Source organism: Prionailurus bengalensis, chromosome B1, assembly GCF_016509475.1.
Source record: "Prionailurus bengalensis isolate Pbe53 chromosome B1, Fcat_Pben_1.1_paternal_pri, whole genome shotgun sequence".
NCBI lineage: Eukaryota > Metazoa > Chordata > Mammalia > Carnivora > Felidae > Prionailurus > Prionailurus bengalensis.
In genome coordinates this window covers 126,815,270-126,828,631 of record NC_057344.1, presented here as the reverse complement: position 1 = coordinate 126,828,631, position 13,362 = coordinate 126,815,270, and the positions used below count along the sequence as shown (strand labels likewise).

The following is a 13,362-nucleotide window of genomic DNA, read 5'->3' as shown; positions in this document are numbered from 1 at the left end:
GGGGTGGTGGTGAGCTAAATGGGTGATGGGTATTCAAGAGGGCACTTGGGATGAGCACTGGGTGTTGCATGTAAGTAATGAATTACTGAGTTCTAGTCCTGAAACTAATATTATACTATATGTTAACTGACTAGAACTTAAATAAAAATCTGAAAAACAAAAAAGCAAAAAACAAAGATATAGTCTTGAGTTTTAGTAACTAAACGGAATTGGGGGAGACCAGAAGTGGAATTTTGAAATTTTAAGTTTGGATGACTGTTATTACCGTGTATGTACTGTGTATGTGTGTGTTTGCCATTATTGTCAAAAACACATATGCCCCAAACAGGAAGACTTCAGTATTTCCTCTAGGAATTCATGTTTTTTCCACAGAAAAGTAATTTCCACTAGGATATGGCCCCTCTGGTATTATTGAAGAGTACAGTTGTAAGGGTCAAGGGTTAAATGTGAAAAGACCAAATTCAGTTTCTGTCTACACTTCTTTCAAACTTTAACATGTTGGACTCTTCCTTTACCTGCTTTGCACTTAGCTTCCTTATATGTAAAGTAGGGATACTTTCTAACTGGCTCATCTTAATGAACAAATGAAATAACATATGAAAACACGTTTTAAAAATCTGAAGTGCTGGGCACCAGGGTGGCATAGTTGGTTGAATGACCAACTCTTGATTTCAGCTCAGGTCAAGATCTCAGAGTCATGGGATCAAGCCCCATGTTGGGCTCCGTTGTAGGCATGGAGCCTGCTTAAGATTCTCTCTCTCCTTCTCTCTCTCTCTCTCTCTCTCTCTCTCTCTCTCTGTCTCTCCTTCCCTTCCTCCCTCCTTCTGAACCCTCCACTCTTGCACGTGCATGTGTGTATCTGTGCACACGTGCTCTCTCTCTAAAAGACAAAAAAAATAATAAAAAGAAAAGTAAAAAACAAAAACAAAAACCTGAAGTGCTATATAAATATGAGTTGTTAGTTTTGTATGTACCATTAAGAGTTGGACAGTAAGAGGTTTTACTTCATCAGCAGGGATCCCTTCATCCCGAGGACATGCTTTGATGTTCTTTACTCTCCTTCATGTTCTCCACTGAGTTACTTAAGCATCAGGTATTAGTAGCAGTTTGTATATGCTTTTCTAAGCACAGATATTTATACAAAGCCATTTTTTTTTGATTCTATGGTTCAGTAAGATTATTTTCAAAATAAAAATATAAGCAGGTTGATTATTAAATTGATGTCTTATTAGTTAGCATTATTTCATCTCTTTATTGGATGATGAAAAGAAAACTATAAGGATATTCTTTATTCTTACCTTTCCTGCTTTTACCATCCACCTATCCTCAGCTCAGTTCCAGCCCTGTTCTAGGTCAGCATAGGCCAAATACCCAGAAGGAAGCAAATTACAGGAAGGGGGAAAATCACCTCAAAGTGTTCTCCTGTACAGTATTTACCTGTTCCACGGTAGTTTGAAAATGAATGAAATGAAAGCTGACAAAAACTAGAAAGACTGCCTTAGTCCAGGTCAGAGTGTGATTTAATTCTCTCTCAGAAATAGGGGCTACTGGGTGGCTCAGTTGGTTAAGCATCTGACTCTCAGTTTCAGCTCAGGTCATGATCTCACAGTTTCATGAGTTTGACCCTACATCAGGCTCTGTGCTGATGGTGCAGAGCCTGCTTGGGATTCTCTCTCTTCTCACTCTCTCTTTGTCCCTCCTCCCACTCACACTGTCTCTAAATAAATAAATACACAAAAAACTTTAAAAAAAAAAGGAATGTATATGACAATATTCAGATCTTTTCAAATTCAGAAGTAAAATTAATATTTTTTTCACTTTTAGTCTTTTTTTTCCCTTAGTTATTTTTGATACCACTTTTCAAGGAAATTTCAGGTCCTGTCAAGCAGGATAGCCAACAGAAGGAAGCACATTTTATATGACTCACACTAGAGTAGTAGATACCTCATTCATTTCTTGTTTAAAATTAGTTTGCTTTCGGGCCGCCTGGGTGGCTCAGTCGGTTAAGTGTCTGACCTCGGCTCAGGTCACGATCTCACTGTCTGTGGGTTTGAGCCCCGCATCGGGCTCTGTGCTGACAGCTCAGAGCCTGGAGCCTGCTTCGGATTCTGCGTCTCCCTCTCTCTCTGGCCCTTCTCTGCTTGCGCTCTGTCTCTGTCTCTGTCTCTCAATTATAAATAAACATTAAACAATTAAAAAAAATAAAAATAAAAAAATAAAATTAGTTTGCTTTATTGTTTTCTTTTTATTTTCTCTCATTTTTTTGAAATATATTTTGACTAGAAAAAAATGTGGCCTTAACATGAATAATTATATTCCTTAGTTTCATAGTTTATATCTTCCATATGAAAGCAGATTCATCATAGAGCAATAAAATAAACCAGTATTGTTTTTCTTTTCTTTTATGGATGATCAGACTTAATGTGACTGGCTATTTTCATTGCCTGTTAAATTTAATCATTCAGTGGTATTTTTATAGGCTATTGCCATATGATTAATGAATAATAAAAAAGGTCAGCTTAATTGTGGTTGACAGGTGGTTCCCTCTCCCATTGAGTGAGTTTTTTCTGAATCCTTCCTGGCTGGGGTTTTTCACTCTCTATCATAAGGAATGTATGGCATTAGCTTGTTTTATGGAACCCTGACCCCAATCTTTCCTACTCTCTCCTTTCAGCTGACTGAAATCCCTCTGGTGTGGGTGATTTCATGACCACCTTTATAACTGCTCCTTCCCTGCAGAGGACACTTACGGCTTTCTTGAGATTCCATTTCCACTGCCCAACAAAATATACTGTAATTTTTTCCAGAAATAAGTGTTCTTCTGTTACATTAATATCATGTTGATAATTATAGGTATCTGCATGAATGAAAAGGTCTCTGAACAGGTTGTTCTTAAAAAAACTATGAATAACGAGAGATATCTACATCTTTATGATGAAAGAAAAACCGTTGTTTCAGATGTGGGATAATATCTGTCATTTGGATATTAGAGCAATTCAGAGATTAATGGAATTAAAAATTCTCATCATCATGAAGATTCTTATTGACATTCTTAAGTTTCCATTTTGGAGTGATAGTAGAAAACTTTGAATTACTGTGAATTAGTTCTCTAGTTTTAGAAAATAAATATTAAAGATATGGTTTTAAGAACTGTACACATTTTGGGGCGCCTGGGTGGCGCAGTCGGCTAAGCGTCCGACATCAGCCAGGTCACGATCTCGCGGTCCCTGAGTTCGAGCCCCGTGTCAGGCTCTGGGCTGATGGCTCGGAGCCTGGAGCCTGTTTCCGATTCTGTGTCTCCCTCTCTCTCTGCCCCTCCCCTGTTCATGCTCTGTCTCTCTCTGTCCCCAAAATAAATAAAAAACGTTGAAAAAAAAATTAAAAAAAAAAGAACTGTACACATTTTAAAAGTAGAAAATTACTGAAATTATATTATAAATATTATGTTAAAAATCACATTTGAGATTTTCCTCAGTATTATAAAAAATATACATGTGGTTTTAAGAGAAAAACAGAAATACTGATACATAGTTATGAGCTAAGCTATTATGATTAAGCATGAAGAAACATTAATATAGTTTTAATACAGGTCCAATTAGCAACAATGATAGTATAAAAATTAGTTTATATCCCTGATGCTTTTCAGCTCTTTGTTATTACCTTATTTTATGAAATATAATTGAGCTTTATGATTTACTCTGGTTATATGCGTTCTATACACTATGAATTTCAAAACAATTTCTATTTATAAGTGATAAAATGTTTTAGTTTAGTTGGGCACTAGTTGGTGTGATACCAAATGAAAGTTAAAAAGGACATGCATTCTTTGCTGTGGTTTCCTTGTTTAGTTTGCTTCTTTGCAATTTATATACAACATTGTTCTAGTTGAAAAGAACAAATGATCTGTTTATTAATTGTGCAGTCAATACTTCTCAAAACTAATGATAGATAAGTACTTAAACTAGCAGTAGTAAAGGTTGGTAGACTTGGTTGTAGGGTTAGTAGGTTAGTAGGTTGTGTGACTTTCCTGTGGGCTCCTGGGGACCTAAAGTATTTATTACTTGGGAACAAAGAACCTTAGAGTTAAAGGTAAGTGACTGTGTGTGATGGGACTCACAGTAGGGCCTATAAAGGAGAAAACAGCCCATCCTTAGCTACTTGAAAATAAGTTTTAAGTTTTATTTGGTCCTAGTGTTTTCTGAAATTATATTTACTGGAAGTAAAGAGTAAATATCCAAAAAGCCAATAAGCACAAGAAAAGATACTCAATTAGTAGTCATTAGGGAAATACAAATTAAAATCACAATGAGATTCTGCTTTATATTTACAAGTATTACTGTAATAAAAAAAAACAGATAATTGGAACCCTCACCATTGCTGTTGGGGATATAAAATGGTGTAACCACTTTGGAAAACAATTTGACAGTTCTTTAAAATGTTAGATATAAAATTACCACATTACTTAGAAATTTCACTTCTAGGTATTTATCCAAGGATAATGAAAACATATGTTTATGCGGAAGCTTATGCATGAAAGTTCATAGCATTATTGGTAATAACTCAAAAGTGGAAACAGTGCAAATGTTCACCAGCTGATGAATGGATAAGTAAAATGTGTATCTGTGCAACGAAATATTGTTCTGCGAGGCAGAGAAATGAAATACTGATATCCAGTCACACAGGTACTAATTTTAAACTCATTTTATTAATGAGGATACTAAAGTTGCATAACTTACAATGTAACTTGAGAAAGACGAAAATTCAAGTCAGCTTGACTTCAAAACACCCACTTTTATGCCGTAATGAGTTGTTTGATTTTTTGTGGTGTTAAATCATCACCCTCATCTTTCTTTTCTTAATGGCCAGATTTTTGAAAGAGAGTTTCTATTTCATGTCTCACCTCCCTTGCTTACCTTCTGCCTCCAATGGAGATAGCTCAGCCACTAGTACTCTCTTTTTTTTTCATGCCTGCTTTGCTGAAATATAATTCATACACCATAAAATTCACCCTTTGAGGATGTACCATTCAGAGATCTTTAGTATCAGAGTACTTTCTGAATGTTGTGTGTAATAGGCTCTTTCAGTCCCTTCATATTTGATCTTCCCATGGCAGGTGACATTGTCAGCCACTCCCTCTCTACTACTTCATCCTCATCACCCTTTTTCTCATTTTCTCATTGTTCTATTTACATTCATCATTGTTTTACAAGCTTCATGGACTTCTCTTCCTTGATCTACCTTTTATTTATTTAAAAAAATTTTTTGGTAATGTTTTTATTTATTTTTGAGAGACAGAGCATGACTTGGGAAGGGGCAGAGATAGAGGAAGACACAGAATCGGAAGCAGGCTCCAGGCTCTGAGCTGTCGGCACAGAGCCTGACGCGGGGCTCAAACTCACGAACCTTGAGATCGTGACCTGAGCTAAAGTTGGACGCTTAACTGACTAAGCCGCCCAGGCACCCTTTGACCTGCCTTTTAAATGTTGGTTTGGGGTTACTTACTATTACTGACTTCAGGAGCCACTTATGTTGGTATATGTCTCACAGATTTATGTTTTATTTATTTATATAATGCCTGTTTACTGTGCATTTATTCTGTGTGAGATTCATTTTAGGCACATGAAATCTATGTTATTGAACTTAAATTCTGTTGGGAAGAAACAGGCAGTGACAAATAATAAGGAAGTTTGCAGTGTTAAATAGTATGGTGGTAGTAGGCTTCACTGAGAGGGTGCCATTTGAAAAGAGATGTGAAGGAGGTGTTCGCCATGAAGCTGTTTGCAAGAACATACCAGGGTGGGAACAGCAAATAGGAGGACACCAAGGGCAAACTTGTCAGGTACATTTAAGGAATAATAGGGGAACAAGTGGCTGGAGCTGAGAAAACGAGGGGGGCTGTAGTCAGTGTTGTCAGAGACCGAATGAGAGGCTGATCAAGTAGGGATTTATGGATCATTATAAGAACTTGGACTTCTATTCTGTTTTCAATAGAAGACGAGTATTATCTGATTAAAAAAATTTTTTTTTAATGTTTATTTATTTTTGACAGCGAGAGAGAGACAGAGCATGAGTGGGGGAGGGGCAGAGAGAGAGGGAGACACAGAATCCGAAGCAGGCTCCAGGCTCCGAGCTGTCAGCACAGAGCCCAACACAGGGCTCGAACCCACAAACCACGAGATCATGACCTGAGCCGAAGTCGGATGCTCAACTGACTGGGCCACCCAGGTGCCTCTGATATCTTTAAGTGACTGTTTTGGCTTCTGTGTTGAGAATAGGTTAATGGTGAAAAAAAGTTTCAAGCAGGAAAACATGAATAGAAGGTTACTGAATTGCTGCAATCTTCATCTTTCCTATATTATAGATTAATATATTTAAGTGTTTACTGACTGTATTCACTTGGCTATAACACAGTTCATCATGTTCAAAGACTAAATGCATCTTCTTTTCTTAGCTCCCTGTTCCTTCTGTAACCTCTGCCTTGACAAAGACCCAACTCCCTGAGGGAGGAGCCACCTTTGACTTTTTCAGGACTTGGCTTTTTAATAGCAGAATAAGGTTCATTGCAAAATGGAAGGAACAGAGATTTTTCCATATACCCTCTGCCTCTGTGCATGTATAACTTTGCCCATTATCAAGTCCCCACCAGATTGGTCCTTTGTTAAACTGATGAATCTACATTGACATATCATAATTACCCAAGTCTGTAGTTTATAGTTCGGTCTTGGTGTTGGACTTGAACAACACATGTATAATGACATGTATCCACTAGTATAAAGTCATACAGAGGTTTTTTTTTCCCTAAAAATCCTTTGCGCTTCACCTATTCATCCTTCCTCCACCCCACCTTCCCCCCCACCCCATGCAGATTTTTCTATCTCCATAGTTTGGCCTTCTCCAGAATGTCATATGGGTGGAAATATGTAGTAATACGCTTTTAAGGTTCCTTTTTGTCTTTACATGGCTTGATAGGTCACTTCTCTTTATCACTGAATAGTGTTCCTTTGTCTGGATATACCACAGTTTATTTACTTGTCAACTGAAGGACATCCTGATTTTTTCCAAGTTTTGGTAATTATAAATCTCCAAAAACATCCTGTGAAGATTTTTGTGTGGACATTTTTAACTCTTGTGGGTGAATACCAATAAGTGGGATTGCTGGGTGTTGTGATAAGAGTATGTTTAGTTTTATAAGAAGCCACCAAACTGTCTGCCAAAGTGGCTTTGCCATTTTGCATTCTCACCAGCAATGAATGGAAGTTCCTTTTGTTCTGCATCCTCATTAGCATTTGGTGTTGTCAGTGTTCCAGATCTTGCAGCATTCTAATAGATGTATAGTGGTATCTGATTGTTGTTTTAATTTGCATCTCCCTGATGACATACAGCGTGGAACATCTTTTTTATGTGTTTTTTTGCAAACTGTGTGTCTTCTTCAGTGAGGTATCTGTTATGGTCTTTGGGCTATTTTAAAAAATGTGTTTATTTTCCTATTGCTGAATTTTGGAGTTTTTGTAAACTTTGGTTAACAATCCTTTATCAGATGTGTGTTGAAAATATTTTCTCCTAGCCTATGGCTTATCTTCCATTGTCTTGACATTGTCTTCTGTAGAGTTATTAGTTTTATTCAATTTTATTTATTAGAAAAATTTTTTTTAGTTTATTTATTTATTTCGAGAGAGACAGAGAGAGCGTAATCAGGGGAGGGGCAGAAAGAGAGGGAGAGGGAGAATCCCATGCAGGCTCTGCACCCTCAACACAGAGCCTGATGCGGGGCCCAAACTCATGAAACTATGAGATCATGACCTGGGCCGAAACCAAGAGTCAGATGTTTAACCGACTGAGCCACTCAGGCACCCCAGAGAGTTGTTAATTTTAATGAAATCCAGTTTATGGGTTATTTTTTTCATGGACTGTACTTCTGGTGTTATGTCTAAAAGTCGCTGACATACCCAAAGTAATCTAGATTTTCTCCTATGTTATGTTCTATGAATTTTATAATTTTGCATTAACATTTAGGTCTGAGGTAATTTTTGTGGTGGGTATAAGGCTTTTGTCTTGATTCTTTTTTTTTTTTTTTGGCACATGGATGTCCAATTGTTCTAGCGCTATTTGTTGAAATAAGTCATACAGAGAAAGACAGATGCTATATGTTTTCACTCTTATGTGGATCCTGAGAAACTTAACAGAAGACCATGGGGGAGGGGAAGGAAAAAAAAAGGTTAGAGAGGGAGGGAGCCAAAACATAAGAGACTCTTAAAAACTGAGAACAAACTGAGGGTTGATGGGGGGTGGGAGGGAGGGGAAAGTGGGTGATGGGCATTGAGGAGGGCACCTGTTGGGATAAGCACTGGGTGTTGTATGGAAATCAATTTGACAATAAATTTCATATTAAAAAAAAGAAAAGAAAAAAGTGTCTTTGCCACATTTATTGACTTTGTCCCTCTGTCAAAGATCAGTTGACTATATTTGTGTGAGTCTGTTTCTGGGTTTTCTATTTTTTTCCATCGATCTGTTTGTTCTTTCTCTAACAGTACGTTGTCTTGATTACGGTAGCTTTATAGTAAGTCTTGATAGTGGGTAGTGTCAGCCCTCCAACTTTGTTCTCCTTCAATGTTGGTGTTGACTATTCTGGGTTTTTTGCCTCTCCATATAAACTTTAATATTGGGTTGGCCATATCTACAAAATAATGTCCTGATTGGGGTTGCATTGAATCTGTAAAGTTGGTAAGAATACTTTGTCAGTATTGAGTCTTCTCATCCTTAATTCTTCATGTGTTCCTTACCCACCAAATTGAAGATAAAACCCTTTAAGTTCTTCTTAATAGCACATAACAGTTATTTTAATTTTCTCCATTGACTTCCACTGATTACTTTGTTAATCTCTTCTTTTTGCTACCCTATGATACTCAATATCTAGCAGTTCCTTGAGAGAAATGCAGCATACAATTCTTTCATTCCTTTCTGACTTTCTGAAGGTCCTGCTTAGTCCACTTCCTTGCCTGACCTGGGCAGTGTCTACCCAGTTTTCAAGTGACTGATATAAAGGCAGTATGTGGTACTGGAGTCTGGTCAGACAGATTTGGGCTGAATCCCGGATCTGTCTATTAGTTAGATGACTTCAGACCATCCACTTAATAACTTATGTTCTTTATCTTAAAAAAAAGGCAAAAGCATACTCATCTATTAGGGTTGTTTTTAAGTGTTAAAGTTAATATTTCTAAGCCCCCCTACTGATGGTAATTGCTTAATAAATAATAGTACTTTTTCTAGAACACGTGGCTTTCAGGAAGACAAAGGAAGAGATTTAAACTAAAGTCCACAGTTTTTATTAGGGCTTTGTCTTTGTGTTGTCCAGTTTTATGGGTTTTGTCAAGTGCATAAGGCCATGCATCTACTGTTACATGTCGTCCGGAATGGTTTCACTGCCCTGAAATCTCCTGTGCTTCATTGACTCATCCTGCACCCACCCCAAACTTCTGGTGACCACTGATCTTTTTATTGTCTCTGTAGTTTTTGCCTTGTCCAGAGTAGTGTCATATGGTTGGAATCACACAGTATATAGCCTTTTCAGACCGGTTTCCTTCACTTAACATTTTAATATATGGTTTCGATGGAGTCATTGTCCAGATTTTCAGCTTGTACATAAACTCTTTATTGATATTGATCTGGCTAAGAGCAGTGGTTTCTTCATAACAGTCTTTCTCTTAAAGTCACACTTTCATCTATCCCAACCCTTACTGTGATGCATTGCCCTGGCGTCATAGAAAACTTAACAATTTGAAAATTTCAATTAATGCCTTAAATTTTTCTCACAGAGAAGTATGATAGAGTAAACAATAAAAGACTTTTAATTATAAAATATATCGCATAAAAATTCTATGTGGTGGTGAATTGAAATAAAAGTAAAAAAAATGAAACAGTAATGTAAAATTTTCAGCTGTTAGAAGATTTTATAAATTTATTATTTAAATGGAAAATGGTTTCATTAAATTACTATGGATTTATATTCCATTTAATATACTTATAACTTTTACTTTAAAATGTCCGTATTTCACCAGAGTTGAAATTAAATTCTCTGCATGGACCTATATCAGCACAGATGAAAAATTGTTCATGTTAACTTGCTAATGTGTGAGTAGTTCCATAGTTTAAAAGTCTTTTAAAGGTCTGTAAGCAAAAACAGTTGAAGACTGCTAGCACGATGTATAAAACCCAAGGTTTTAAACCTGGTGTATAAAACTTTTCATTGCTCTTATCCTTCTCATCCTTTTAAAAAAAATTAACCATTTTCTGTTTCACCTTGTGTGCTCCAGCAAGAAAGACTACTTGAAGTTCTGGATCATGTTTTTTCCTGCCTCTTTGTCTTTATTGTGTTATTCTTTCTGTCTTTGCTTCACTGCCTCCCACCCCTGCTATAATATGCAGAGACCTTGATTGAGAAATCCCCCATTGAACCCCCCCCCCCCCCCCCCCCCGTGGAGCTGACTTCCGTCTGCCCGGGAGACGCCAACCAATGCCTCCTGCTCAGACAAAACTGTTGTTTCTCCTCTCTATACTCTCCTAGCCCCCATCCCTCCATCTATCCCACCACATTCCCCAGCCCAGACTGGAGACTGAAGGCTCTCTGAGGTCCCAGCTGGGCACAGGAAGAATGGTTTTTGAATGCATACATAGTTGGCTTAATAAACAAATAAATACATTTTCACTCTTCACATGGGATGAGGTGCGCGTGCTCCAGTACCCCTCACCACCTCTACTGGTCTTCATCGTCACAAACGCACTGTTTTGTCATTAGCTTGTTTTTCTCTGAACTTGGATTGTAAGGTCCTTGAGAGTAGGAACTGTGTTTTATCTTTGCCTCCCCAACAACTAGCTATGTACTTCTCCTGAGAATAAGTTAATTTACTGGGCAAATACTAATTATTGGATGGGACAGAGGTGGATTTCAGTCGTTACAAAGTTAATTCTTGCACATAACTTTTTGCGGGGAGTCAAATTGTAAAAGGTCATTTTTGTTTCATGCTGGTTATTTTTCTGGCTTTATTATTTGCCCTTCCTGGTAAGGTTTTCAGTAAAACTTCACATGAAGATAGGATTTTGAACATAAAAATGAGTTTAACAGTCACTCTTGTAATAGAAGGAGCACAGCTTAGGAGCAGTAAGACAAGGACTCTGGTTTTGGCCCTGTGGCAAACTTGTCATGTGACCATGGATAAGTTAACCAGCGTGGGGGGTCGGTTTTCTCATCTGTAAGATGAGTCAGTGACCAGATTATTTCTAAAATTTTCTTTTCTCTTGATTTACTCAAGAAACAAACTTGCAGTAAAGCAAACATATAATTATTCTAGGCAAGAAGAATAGAAAATATGGACTTTAGTTTCTAATTGTTCATACTGTGGACATTATGTGTGATATAGATCGATAATGCTGACCTCATTCATATCACCTGCAAACTATGTAGTGTCATGGCTTCGATTTTGTCCTTAATCTATAAAAATAAAGTAAAATAATTCAAGTTGTCATGATTGAACATTTAAGGGTAGTTAATATAATACGTTGAGTCATATAATTTTCAGTTTATATTTTCGCTTCTTTCACCAGATATATTATTCAGTCTGATTAAAATGATGGTTTCCAGTGCATTTTTATCATTCTGGAAGTGAACTTACCTGTGTTGAAACATTTTTTTGTGACTAATTACTCCATCACAGCAGCCTTACTCAATGAGAAGCAATATTAAAAACAATTAAAAAATGCTTTCCTGTGTTTTGGTTGTTCATAGTATGTAGTAATTCAGTTTCATAAAGCTTGATTAAATGACATTTAGGTGTAAGTTTTATGAAGGGGTCGAGGTGATGTTGTTTGGCCAAAACAAAGGCAGTATTTCCTTTCTTGTCTTTCACTTCACCCAGCTCTCCCTCCCCGCTTTCTTCACCTGCTTGAGGAAAACTGTTTCTTCAGACAAACCTCATAATTGCCCTTCTGTGCCTGATTTGGGCCTCAGGAAAGGCCCATAGCATCTGTAAGGCTGGCAGCAAAATGGTATTTCCAGGCAGGCACAGGGTTGCCGGGTAGTGAGCCAATCCACAGCTTTGTCTGAGCAGCTGAGAACTTTGCCGGAGTATTACCACGGTGTTCAGTAACACAGACCTGTGCCATGAGCAGCTAGCGTACTGAGCAAGTGTCAGGGTCAATATTTATAGACCACTACGTAGTTGCCTTGCAGAGAGAGAGAGCGAGAGAGAAACACGCACACGGAGGGCAGGGGAAGAAAGACTACAGTGGGGGGGGGGACATTCACTTCCAGTATTTTTTCCTAAAAGGATTCTTTTTAACTGTCAGGTTCAGACTTTTGCTGAATCACAACCCTTCACCGCTGAGCAATGACAAGAGAGGAAACAAAAAGTTAAAGGAGCAAGCCTGCCATAAGTGAGGAGGTAAGTAATTAGCCAGTTCAGTCTCGCTTTGACTCGTAAACTCCCTCTCCCTGTTGGCTGCCCTGCATCAGTAGGCAAAGGGCTGTGTGGCATGCTAAAGCCAGTAAGGAGGGGCTGCCAGCTGCTTAAGAATGTTCTCAGTGGCGGTGCAGTTTTGTGTATGGCCCTTAAGGAGGCTGTGGACGATCAGAATACACGCAAGTACGGGGGGGTGGGAAAGGTTCTCCACCGCTGATCTCATGTCATGTCCTATCAGCAAGTTTCTGTTTCCTCGTTCTGCCAAACTTGAAGTCTTCTGATTGGTTAAGTCCTGTTTGCTTTCGTATCAGCATTAAAACAGGACTGTGAGTGCGTTTATAGTGATGAGTGGTCTAGAGATGGAATAGAGGAAAAACTCACGTGAACATGTGCAGAAGTAGACGTGTCAGTGTATCATCGGTGAATGTGAATGAACAACATGGGTCCTTTCTAAAAGCACGCCCACGTCCATATGACAGTGCAAAAAAGTGAATTGAGGACCACCTTTGGGAGCAGAGAGAACAGGGAATGATGAAAAGTTGAGAACAGCCTTCTTAATCCAAGATGCAAAAGACTCCGTGTTTGGCGGGGTTTATCTGTCCAGTCAACTTGTTAGTTGGTTCCTTACAAAAAAGTGATTCCCTATTAAAGTCATTAAATTAACATGTTTTGCTACACACTGGTAGTTTGTTTTCCTTTCAGCACGTTTAGCACTTTGACACGTTTCTCCGTGTGTTCAGAGTGCTGTGGGATGTTCATTTATTTGTCATTGTGTTGGTATCCCAGAGTAATATTAAAGGCAGTGGTGCTCAAGAGGACAGAAATAAATTGTTTTCTATTATTTTCTGATTTAGAACACCCATGCAATTTATAAACTTGTATGTTTTATGTCTACTACACAGGGAATGGA

At 38.0% G+C, this 13,362-nt stretch overlaps 1 long non-coding RNA gene across 1 annotated transcript in view; it reads left to right on the top strand.

Annotated features, from left to right (window-relative positions):
* LOC122478455 overlaps nucleotides 1–12,431 on the top strand; it is a 250,149-nt gene extending 237,718 nt beyond the window's left edge. The window contains exon 2 of the long non-coding RNA XR_006296010.1: nucleotides 12,340–12,431. This is a non-coding gene — a long non-coding RNA (uncharacterized LOC122478455). The remainder of the gene's footprint in view (nucleotides 1–12,339) is intronic.
* The last annotated feature ends 931 nt before the right edge of the window (nucleotides 12,432–13,362 follow it).